At 36.1% G+C, this 12,413-nt stretch overlaps 1 pseudogene; it reads right to left on the reverse strand.

Annotated features, from left to right (window-relative positions):
• Nucleotides 1–10,989: 10,989 nt before the first annotated feature.
• LOC107849857 lies at nt 10,990–12,221 on the reverse strand (annotated as a pseudogene).
• Between the last annotated feature and the right edge of the window lie 192 nt (nt 12,222–12,413).

The raw sequence follows: 12,413 nt of genomic DNA on the forward strand, positions 1-12,413 counted from the left end.
GAAGCATCAGTTCGAAACAGAGCATCCTTCTGAAGCATCAGTTAGAAACAGTGCATCCTTCTGAAGCATCAGTTCGAAACACTGCATGCATGCATATAACTGGAGGATCAAAACACAGAAAATAATTTACTGTATTTTTTATTTCCCTTCGGATTAAATTTCTGTCAAATAAATTTTGTCAAAAAAGATAGATCTCATCGACCTATCATTTGACAAATCAAAATCCAAAGCCGAAGTCGAGCCGAGCTACGGCGACGACGACAGCACGAGGCATCTCTTATTTCTTGCTTTACTTACTAAGTGGAATAAGTTTTTCTTAATATAAACACTTGAAAGTCACATTCTCCCACCAATGTGGGAGAAATAATAGACTTTTCATTTTAGAGTACACTTTCCATTTTAGTGTTTTCTTCTCTATTTTTCCTTCCACTTAGTTTCCTCCATTTTTTATTCACATTTTATCTGCACTTTGAACCCAACAATCACCAATATAAATGGAGAATGTCTATTTTTCGTACAATGTTATGGACAAGTATGTGATCATAAACCAAAGATTGATTGCATCTGGATAAGTGAGTTTCCCTTTGAACTTTTCGTAGTGAACATGCATCGGATGCACTTGGTCAATCCGTATATTTGATATCTTTAAACCGTCGAGCTTTAATGTACACCTAGACAACACATGTCATACAACCAGCCTTTTACCGTTTATGATTCTCACAGTTTTGTTCTTTTCAGCCATGAACACGTCCCAGTTTCATGAGAGCTTAGAGAATAGACCTTTAATAACATTCTCCTTGAAAAGGCTTCCACTTCGCCCTCACATAGGTGATTTCTAAACGCTCAATCCTATAGATTAAACTATTTGGTCAAATCTGCCAAATTTAGATAATCATTAAAAGACTTTTCACCTTAAGTCTTATCCTTGTTTACTAGCCATTGCCTACATCATGAGAATGATTGGGTATATTGACAATGTTGAACCTGTCAGTCACGACTTTTTTTGATCTCCTTGAACCTAACTCTTGGGATCTCCAGTCTGCTAGGTAGATTTACCGCCATGCTGACTTGTCTTAATAATTAAACCCATTCCCTTGGATGTCCTTTTCACTCCTTCTCTAGATAGGCCTTCTGTAAGTGGATCTGACACATTATCCTTTAACTTTACATAGTCAACAGTGATAATTCTACTAGAGAGAAGTTCCCTAACGGTATTATGTCTTCGTCGTATGTGACGAAATTTACTATTGTACATCATGCTTCCTGCCCTACCTATTGTCGCTTGGATATCACAATGTATACATACTGGTGCCACTGGTTTGGGACAATAAGAAATATCTTCCAAGAAATTTCAAAGCCATTCTGCTTCTTCACCGGCTTTATCCAATGTGATAAATTCAGATTTCATTGTAGAGCGAGCAGTACAAGTCTGTTTGGATGATTTCCAACAGATTTCTCCTTCACCGATAGTAAATACGTATCTACTTGTGAATTTTACTTCGTTCGATCTGGTGATCCAATTTGCATCACTATATCCTTCAAGTATCGCATAATCCAATCCTTGTGGAGTTCTATGGATTCTTATTCCTAAGATCACATCCGCAACTCCAAGGTCTTTCATATCAAACTTACTCTCGAGCATTCGTTTTGTTGCATTTATGTCAGAAATGTCTCTACTGATTATCAACATATCATCCACATATAAACAAACAATGACTTGGTGATCGGAGTATCTTTAATATAAACACATTTATCACATTCATTTATCTTGAACCCGTTTGCCAACATGGTTTGGTCAAACTTTGCATGCCATTATTTAGGTGCTTGCTTTAGTCCATACAACGACTTAATAAGTGTACACACCTTATTCTCCTTTCCTGGAACCACAAAACCCTCAGGCTGTTCCATGTAAATTTCTTCCTCCAATTCTCCATTTAGGAATGCGATTTTCACATCCATTTGATGGATTTCAAGATCATATACCGCCGCCAAGGTAATTAACATTCGAATCGATGTTATCCTTGTAAATGACGAGTATGTATCAAAGTAATCAAGGCCTTCTTTTTGTTTGAAGTCTTTTACTACAAGTCTTGCCTTGTATTTGTCAATAGTACCATCCGCCTTCATTTTCCTTTTGAAGATCCATTTAGAACCTAAAGGTTTATTTCCTGGAGGAAAATCAACCAATTCCCACGTATGGTTGCTTAAGATTTAATCAATCTCACTGTTGACTGCCTCTTTCCAAAAGGATGAGCCTGACGACGACATCGCTTCTTTAAGTGTTTGAGGTTCATTTTTAAAGAGAAATGTTACAAAATCTGATCCAAATGAAGTAGACGTTCTTTGACGTGTACTACGTCTTGGATTCTCTTCATTATGTACATTCTCACTTGGTTCATCTCGAGGTCGTTTAGATCTTTCACTAGACTGTTCATGTCTAATTTTATGAGGGTAAATATTTTCAAAGAATTAAGCATTATCCGATTCAATTACCATAATTTTATTTATATCCGGATGTTCGAATTTATGAACCAAAAACCGACATGTTTTACTGCTTTTAGCATATCCTATGAACACGCAGTCCACGGTCTTTGGTCCTATTTTAACCCTTTTAGGCATAGGAACTTAGACCTTTGCTAGATATCGTCATACTTTCAAATATTTCAAGTTGGGTTTCATTCCTTTTTATTTTTCATAAGGAATTGATTGTGTCTTACTATGAGGAACTCTATTGATTATACGGTCGGCTGTAAGGATAGCCTCCCCCACAAGTTTTGCGGTAAATCAGAACTTATAAGTAAGACATTCATCATTTCCTTCAACGTTTGGTTTTTTATTTTCGAAATTCCTTTAGATTGAGGTGAATACGGGGCCGTAGTTTGATGGGCGATTCCATTCTCTACACATACTTTGGTAAAGAGAGATTTATATTCTACGCTCCTATAACTTCTTATCATCTTTATCTTTTTCTCTAACTGATTTTTTACTTCTGTTTTGTATTGCCTAAACACATCTATTGCTTCATCCTTATTATTTATCAAGTAGACATAACAATATCTAGTGCAACCGTCAATAAAAGTTATGAAAAACTCTTTTCCACCACGTGATGGTGTTGACTTCATATCACAAATGTCAATGTGTATTAAGTCTAAGGGATTGGAATTTCTTTCAACGGACTTATAAGGATGCTTTGCATACTTTGATTCCACACACCTTTGACACTTTGATTTATTGCACTCAAAGTTTGGCAAAACCTCTAAGTTAATCATTTTTCGTAACGTTTTTCAATTAACATGGCCTAAATGTTCATGCCATAAATTATAAGATTCAAGAAAGTAAGAAGAATTTGAACTTTTATTGATTTCAACATTCATTACATTCATCTTATAAAGGCCCTTGGTGTGATAACCTTTTCCTACATACACTTCTCCTTTGCTAATTACAATTTTTTCAGAAACGGTTACACATTTGAATACGTTCTTGTCTAGAAGTGAAGCAGAAATCAAGTTCCTACGTAATTCCGGAACGTACAAGACATTGTTAAGTGTCAAGACCTTTCTTGAAGTCATTTTCAAGCCCACTTTTCCTGTTCCTTCAACCTTAGCCGTAGCGGAGTTAATCATGTAGATCATTTCTTCTACTTAAGCCGGAGCGAATGACAAAAACAACTCTTTGTTGGCACAAACATGACGGGTGGCACCAGAATCCATCCACCACTTGCGAGGATTCCCCACCAAGTTGCTTTCTGAAAACATAGCACACAGATCATCATATTCTTTGTTAGACTCAATCATATTTGCTTGATCCTTTTTCTTGCTTTTTCTAGGGGCACGACAATCCGTGGACTTATAGCCAATCTTTCCATAGTTGAAGCACTTTCCCTTGAATTTCTTCTTGGGTTGATTGCTTCCTTGTTCAACTTTCTTCCTTTTCTTAGAATTGTTTTGGTCATCTTTTACAATATGTGCTCCATTAATTGTACAATTCCCTTTTGACCTTCTCTCGGATGCCTTATTATCCTCTTCAATATGCAGTCGAACAATATGATCTTCGACAGTCATATCCTTGTGTTTATGCTTCAAGTAGTTTTTGAAGTCTTTCCACATAGGTTGTAGCTTCTCAGTGATCCCTGCTACTTGAAATGCATCATTCACAATCAAACCTACAAAGCAGTTTATGTGAGTACTGAGAACATTTTCAATTTGTTCAACTAAGGTATTTTTCAAAGATATACCTTCCGCTAGGAGATCGTGGATGATTACTAGCAATTCCTGCATTTGAGAGACAATCGATTTGTTATCTATCATTTTAAAGTCCAGGAACCTTGCAATAAAGAATTTCTTAATTCCCGTATCCTCTATCTTGTAGTTCTAGTGCTCCCTACAATTCCTTCGATATGTTAGTTCCACTGTAAACATTATAGAGGTCGTCTTGGAGACCACTCAAGATATAATTCCTGCAAAGGAAGTCCGAGTGTTTCCAAGCCTCTACAATTATGAAACGCTCTTTGTCTGAGTTTTCCTCGGGCACCTCAGGAGCATCCTCACTAGTGAACTATTGAAGAGATAGTGTTGTGAGGTAGAAGAACATCTTCTGCTGCCATCACTTAAAGTCAATGCCCGTAAATTTTTCGGGCTTCTCCGCAGGTGCCATTGGTTGCGGAGAATTTGCTCGACTTGTTGAGGCAATACTAGTTGCCTCCACAGTCGTAGCCGCATCTTACATTTGACTTTCGTTAGTCATTTTTCCTGTCACCACAAGACAATAAAATTTAATATTTTTAGAATACTACTTATAAAGTTAAGCAACTTTAAACTCTTTTTCTTATTTCTAGTTAACGATGAAGTTTTTATGACTTCCAATCATCAACCGAGTGATCTTTAACTTGTGATGAAGATTTCATATCTTCGGATCACTATTTAAGTTCAAACGGAGTAGAAAGCTTAAAGCTTTAATCTCTAAAAATAAGCGATACAGATTCTGCAAATTTATTCCTTAAGATTGCTATTTTATGGTGTTCAGGTACAAGAATCTGTATACATGCAACACCAACTTCAACTTTGGTTCAAGTCTAAGATAAGAACACTTTTGAATTTACTAACACCTTCAACATTAGATTATGAATAATCTATCTAAGAAGTGTGTTTATTTTCAAAAAATAGATGAAATAAAATTTGTAAGGCCAAGTCCCCCGACTTCACGGAGTGTCCTTAAGGAATAATTTCCCTCACTGTACCCGAGGTTATGGAATCTTTTTCGCAGGATAAAATGGCCTTCCATCCAAACAATAGCGGTACCTCAAATTGTTGGATTGAGCGAACTCACTCAACAGTTTGATTGAACACACAGAATATTTTGAAGACAAGAAGAGAGTTTGTAATTCAGAAAATTCGTGTCTAAACTTGTGGATGAAAGCAGGTTTATATAGCCTTCATATGCCTGTTCTGAAAAATGGCAATGGTTCACTTAAAAGGTGTGACCTTTCCTGAAAAAATCATGTATGTTCGTCCGAAGATTGCATCTTTTCCGTACAGATAGACCATTTCATAAATTAGTGTGTCATTTCATTAAAGAATTGCATTATTTCGAAGCATCAGTTCAAAATAGTGCATCCTTCTGAAGCATCAGTTAGAAACAGTGCATCCTTCTGAAGCATCAGTTCGAAACACTACATGCATACATATAACTGGAGGATCAAAATATAGAAAAAATTTACTGCGTTTTTATTTTCCCTTCGTTTTAAATTTTTGTCAAATAATTTTTGTCCAAAAAGATAGATCTCATCAATTGATCATTTGAAAAATCCAAATCCAAATCCAAATCTGAAGCCGAAGCCGAGCAACAACGACGACGACGACGCGAGATATCTCTTATCTCTTGCCTTACTTACCAAGTGGAATGAGTGTTTCTTAATATAAACACTTGAAAGTCACATTCTCCCACCAATGTGGGAGAAATAGTAGACTTTTCATTTTACAATACACTTTCTATTTTAGTGTTTTCTTCTCTATTTTCTCTTCTACTTGATTTCCTCCTTTTTTCATTCACACTTTATCTATACTTTGAACCTAACAATTCCCCACATGAATGGGGAATGACTATTTTTCATAAATTTTAATAAAAAAGTATGTGATCATCAAGCAAAGACTGATTGCATTTGGATAAGTGGGTTTCCCTTTAAACTTTCTGTAGTGAACGTGCATCGGATGCACTCGGTCAATCCATAGATTTGATATCTTTGAACCGTCGAGATTTATTGTACACCTAGACAAAACATTTCACACAACCAACCTTTTACCGTTTATGGTTCTCACGATTTTGTTCTTTTTAGCCATGAACACGTCCCGATTTCATGAGATCTTAGAGAATAGGCCTTTACTAACATTCTCCTTGAAGCGGCTTTCATTTCGCCCTCACATAGGTAATTTCTAAACGTTCAATCCTATGGATTAAACTATTTGGTCAAATCTGCCAAATTTAGATAATCATTAAAAGATTTTTCACCTTAAGTCTTATCCTTGTTTACTAAACATTGTCTACATCATGAGAATGGGTGGGTAGTTGACAATGTTGAACCTGTCGGACACAACTTTGTTTGATCTCCTTGAACCTAGCTCTTGGGATCTCCACTGCTAGGTAGAGTTACCGCCATGCTGACTTATCCTAGGCCTTTAACCCATTCCCTTGGATGTCCTTTCCACTCCTTCTCTAGATAAGCCTTTTGTAAGTGGATTTGACACATTATCCTTTGATTTTACAGTGTCAACAGTGATAATTCCACTAGAGATAAGTTTCCTAACGGTATTATGTCTCCGTAGTATGTGACGAAATTTATCGTTGTACATCATGCTCCCTGCCCTACCTATTGTCACTTGGCTATCACAGTGTATACATACTGGTGCCGCTGGTTTGAGCTAATAATGAATATCTTCCAAGAAATTTCGAAGCCATTCTACTTCTTCACTGGCTTTATCCAATGCCGATAAATTCAGATACCATTGTAGAGCGAGCAATACAAGTCTGTTTGGATGATTTCCAAGAGACTGCTCCTCCACCGATAGTAAATACATATTCTCTTATGGATTTTATTTCGTTCGATCCAGTGATGCAATTTGCATCACTATATCCTTTGAGTACCGCAGGATATTTATTATAATGCAAAGCATAGTCTTGAGTGTATTTAAGATACCCCAAAGCTCTTTTCATTGCCATCCAATGAGTTTTGTTGGGATTAATCGTGTACCAACTCAATTTACTAATAGCGCATGATATGTTTGGTCGTGTACAGTTCATTATATACATTAAACATCCCAATACTCTTGCATACTCCAATTGTGAGTCACTTTCACCTTTATTCTTTCGAAGTGCAAAGCTCACATCCAATGGAGTCTTGGCAATACCAAATTCCATATACTTGAATTTTTCAAGTGCATTTTCGATATAATGAGACTGTGACAATTCCAACCCTTGTGGAGTTCTATGGATTCTTATTCCTAAGATCACATCCGCAACTCCAAGGTCTTTTATATCAAACTTACTCTCGAGCATTCGTTTTGTTGCATTTATGTCAAAAATATCTCTACTGATTATCAACATATCATCCACATATAAACAAACAATGACTTGGTGGTTCGGAGTGTCTTTAATATAAACACATTTATCACATTCATTTATCTTGAACCTATTGCCAACATGGTTTGGTCAAACTTTTTATGCCATTGTTTAGGTGCTTGCTTTAGTCCATACAACGACTTAATAAGTTTACACACTTTATTCTCCTTTCCTGGAACCACAAAACCCTCAGGCTGTTCCATGTAAATTTCTTCCTCCAATTCTCCATTTAGGAATGTGATTTTCATATCCATTTGATGGATTTCAAGATCATATACCGCCGCCAAGGCAATTAACATTCGAATCGATGTTATCCTATTAACTGGTGAGTATGTATCAATGTAATCAAGACCTTCTTTTGTTTGAAGCCTTTTACTATAAGTCTTGCCTTGTATTTGTCAATAGTACCCTCCGCCTTCATTTTTCTTTTGAATATCCATTTATAACCTAAAGGTTTATTTTTTGGAGGAAGATCAACCAATTTTCACGTATGGTTGCTTAAGATTGAATCAATCTCACTGTTGATTGCCTCTTTCCAAAAAGATAGTCTGACGACGACATCGCTTCTTTAAATGTTTGAGGTTCATTTTCTAAGAGAAATGTTACAAAATCTGATCCAAATGAAGTAGACGTTCTTTGACGTGTACTACGTCTTGGATTCTCTTCATTATGTACATTCTCACTTGGTTCATCTCGAGGTCATTTAGATCCTCCACTAGACTGTTCATGTCTAATTTTATATGGGTAAATTTTTTTCACAGAATTCAACATTATCTGATTCAATTACTGTATTTTCATTTATATCCGGATGTTCAAATTTATGAACCAAAAACCGACATGCTTTACTACTTTTAGCATATCCTATGAACACGCAGTCGACAGTCTTAGGTCCTATCTTAACTCTTTTAGGCATAGGAACTTGGACCTTTGCTAGACACCCCCACACTTTAAAATATTTCAAGTTGGGTTTCCTTTCTTTCAATTTTTCATAAGGAATTGATTGTGTCTTACTATGGGGAACTCTATTGAGTATACGGTTGGCTGTAAGGATAGCCTCCCCCCACAAGTTTTGTGGTAAACCAGAACTTATAAGTAAAGCATTCATCATTTCCTTCAATGTTTGATTTTTTCTTTCCGCAATTCTATTAGATTGAGATGAATACGGGGTCATAGTTTGATGGACGATTCCATTCTGTACATATATTTCGGTGAAGGGAGATTCATATTCTCCGCCCCTATCACTTCTTATCATTTTTATCTTTTTCTCTAATTGATTTTCTACTTCAGTTTTGTATTGCCTAAACGCATCTATTGCTTCATCCTTACTATTTAGCAAGTAGACATAATAGTATCTAGTGCAATCGTCAATAAAAGTTATGAAATATTTTTTGCCACCACGTGATGATGTTGACTTCATATCACAAATGTCAATGTGTATTAAGTCTAAGGGGTTGGAATTTCTTTCAACGGACTTATAAGGATGCTTTGCATACTTTGATTCCACACACGTTTGATACTTTGATTTATTGCACTCAATGTTTGGGAAAACCTCTAAGTTAATCAGTTTTCGTAATGTTTTGTAATTAACATGGCCTAAACGTTCATGCCACAAATTATAAGACTCAAGCAAGTAAGAAGAATTTAAACTTTTATTGATTTCAACATTCATTACATTCATCTTATAAAGGCCCTCAGTGAGATAGCCTTTTCCTACATACACTTCTCCTTTGCTAATTACAATTTTTCTAGAAACGATTACACATTTGAATTCGTTCTTGTCTAGAAGTGAAACAGAAATCAAGTTCCTACGTAATTCCGAAACGTACAAGACATTGTTGAGTGTCAAGACCTTTCTTGAAGTCATTTTCAAGCCCACTTTTCCTGTTCCTTCTACCTTAGCCGTAGCGGAGTTAGCCATGTAGATCATTTCTTCTACTTGAGCCAGAGCGAATGATAAAAATAACTCTTTGTTGGCACAAACATGGCAGGTGGCACCAAAATCTATTTTAAAGATATACCTTCCACTACGAGACCGTGGATGATTACTTGCAATTCCTGCACTTGAGAGACAACCGATTTGCTATCTATCATTTTAAAGTCCAGGAACTTTGCAACAAAGAATTTCTTAATTTCCGCATCCTCTGTCTTGTATTTTTATTCTAGTGCCCCCATAATTCCTTCGATGTCTTAGTTCCACTGTAAACATTATAGAGATCATCTTGGAGACCACTCAAGATATAATTCCTGTAAAGTAAGTCTGAGTGTTTCCAAGCCTCTACAATTATAAAACGCTCTTTGTCCGAGGTTCCCTCGGGAACCTCAGGAGCATCCTTACTAGTGAACCTTTAAAGAAATAGTGTTGTTAGGTAGAAGAACATCTTTTGCTGCATCGTTTAAAGTCAATGCCCGCAAATTTTTTGGGCTTCTCCGCAGGTGCCTTTAGTTGCGGAGCATTTGCTCGACTTGTTGAGGCAATACTAATTTCCCCCATATTAGTAGCCACATCTTGCATTTGACTTTCGTTAGTCATTTTTTCTGTCACCACAAGACAATAAAATTTAATATTATTAGAATACTACTTATAAAGTTAAGCAACTTTAAACTCTTTTTCTTGTTTCTAGTTAACGATGAAGTTTTTATGACTTCCAATCATCAACCGAGTGATCTTTAACTTGTGATGAAGATTTTATGTCTTCAAATCACTAGTTAAGTTCAAACGGAGTAGAAAGTTTAAAGCTTTAATCTCTAAAAATAAGCAACAGATTCTGCAAAATTATTCCTTAAGATTGTTATTTTATGGTGTTCAGGTACAAGAATCTGTATACATGTAACACCAACTTCAACTCTAGTTCAAGTCTAAGACAAGAACACTTTTGAAGTTACTTAACATATTCAACACTAGATTATGAATAAGCTATCTAAGAAGTGTGTTTATTTTCAGAAAATAGATGAAATAGAATTTGTAAGGCCAAGTCCCCCGACTTCACGGAGTGTCCTTGTGAAATGATTTTTCTCACTGTACCCGAGGTTATGGAATCTTCCTTCCAGAATAAAATGACCTTCAATCCGAACAATAACGGTATCTCAAATTGTTGGATTCGACGAACTCACTCAACAGTTTGATTAATCACACAGAATGTTTTGAAGACAAGAAGAGAGTTTGTAATTTAGAAAATTTGTGTCTAAACCTGTGGATGAAAGCAGGTTTATATAGCCTTCATATGCCTCTTATGAAAAGTGGCAATGATTCACTTAAAAGGGGTGACCTACACTGAAAAATCATATTTATTCGTCCAAAAGTTGCATTTTTTTCGAACAGGCAAACAATTTCATGAATCAGTGTGTCATTTTATAGAAGGATTGCATCCTTCCAAAGCATCAGTTCAAAACAGTGCATTCTTCTGAAGCATCAGTTCGAAACACTGCATGCGCATGCATATAATTGGAGGATCAAAACACAGAGAATAATTTACTGCATTTTTTATTTTTTCCCTTCAGATTAAATTTCTGTCAAATAAATTTTGTCCAAAAAAGATAGATCTCATAGAGAGATCCAAAGCCAAAGCCGAGCGAGCGACGACGGCGGCGCGAGACATCTCTTATTTCTTGCCTCACTTACCAAGTGGAATAAGTGTTTCTTAATATAAACACTTGAAAGTCAATGTTTTCTTCTATAATTTTCCTTCCACTTAATTTTCTCCATTTTTCATTCGCACTTCATGTATACTTTGAACCCAACACTTTCTTCTTCACACCCTCCACCCACCCCCTCCCCTCTCTACGTTTTCTCCTCTTCCAGCACTTACCCCTACCCCTACCCCCTACCCTGCAAACGTAGCCCCCTCCTCCTCCTCTTCCATACGTGTAATCGCGGAAACTTCTCACTGAGCTTCGTGAGAGCAGGAGGAGCAGCCACCGCACATATCACTTTAATCTGTCTATTGTCAACCCCACGTTCCTTGATTAGGTCAATAGCTACAACTATTGTGCCACCAGTTGCCAGCATTGGATCCACAACAAACACATGAGAACCTTCAGGAAATTTATCAGGCAACTTGCTCAAGTATACAGTGGGCTGAAGTGTTTCTTCATTTCTGCTACCCCGAGATGATACATCTTTGTTGCTGGCAAATTGATGATGCATGCTCTGCGAGAGCCAAACCAGCTCTCAAGATGGAAACAATTGCAACAGGTTCCCTTGGATCAACGAACTCCACAGATGCAACACCCATTGGTCACCCCCACCCCCCTATGTTTTTCAATTGAATCTTTTTTTCAAAATCAGAAAAAAGCAAAACCAAAAAAACAGAAAACCTCCATTTTTTTCAAGACTTTCAGCTGAAGAGTGATCTGTTTTCTTTTTTTTTGATACAAGAATGTTGAATTCATGTTGAATTTTAATAGGTACGTGTTAAAATTTTATTTGTGTTTGTAGATTTTGTGAATTTTAAATACTTGGTTGTGTAATGAGTGGTTCAAAATTGGAGGGGCATCGGCTCCATTGAATATTAAAATGATCTTCAATTGAGGAAAAATTTTAATTTAGTATCTTTGTGGTTATTTTTGGGTGATGTTAATGGAGAAAAATAAAAAAAATTGAATTAGAGTGTTGGTGAAGAATGTATTTGAGGTAGGTAATGGAGGAATTTGAGTGTTGTTGATGTTTTGAAGAAGAAAGAAGAAAATGTGTCTATTTTTTATTTTTTTTTAAAAATTTCTATTATATTTAAAATATAATATTACTGAAATTAATTTTTTTTTTACAAATAAATGTGCTTTTTTTTTTTGAAATTCCACGTTAG

The sequence above is a fragment of the Capsicum annuum genome, chromosome 12 (genome assembly GCF_002878395.1).
Source record: "Capsicum annuum cultivar UCD-10X-F1 chromosome 12, UCD10Xv1.1, whole genome shotgun sequence".
Lineage (NCBI taxonomy): Eukaryota > Viridiplantae > Streptophyta > Magnoliopsida > Solanales > Solanaceae > Capsicum > Capsicum annuum.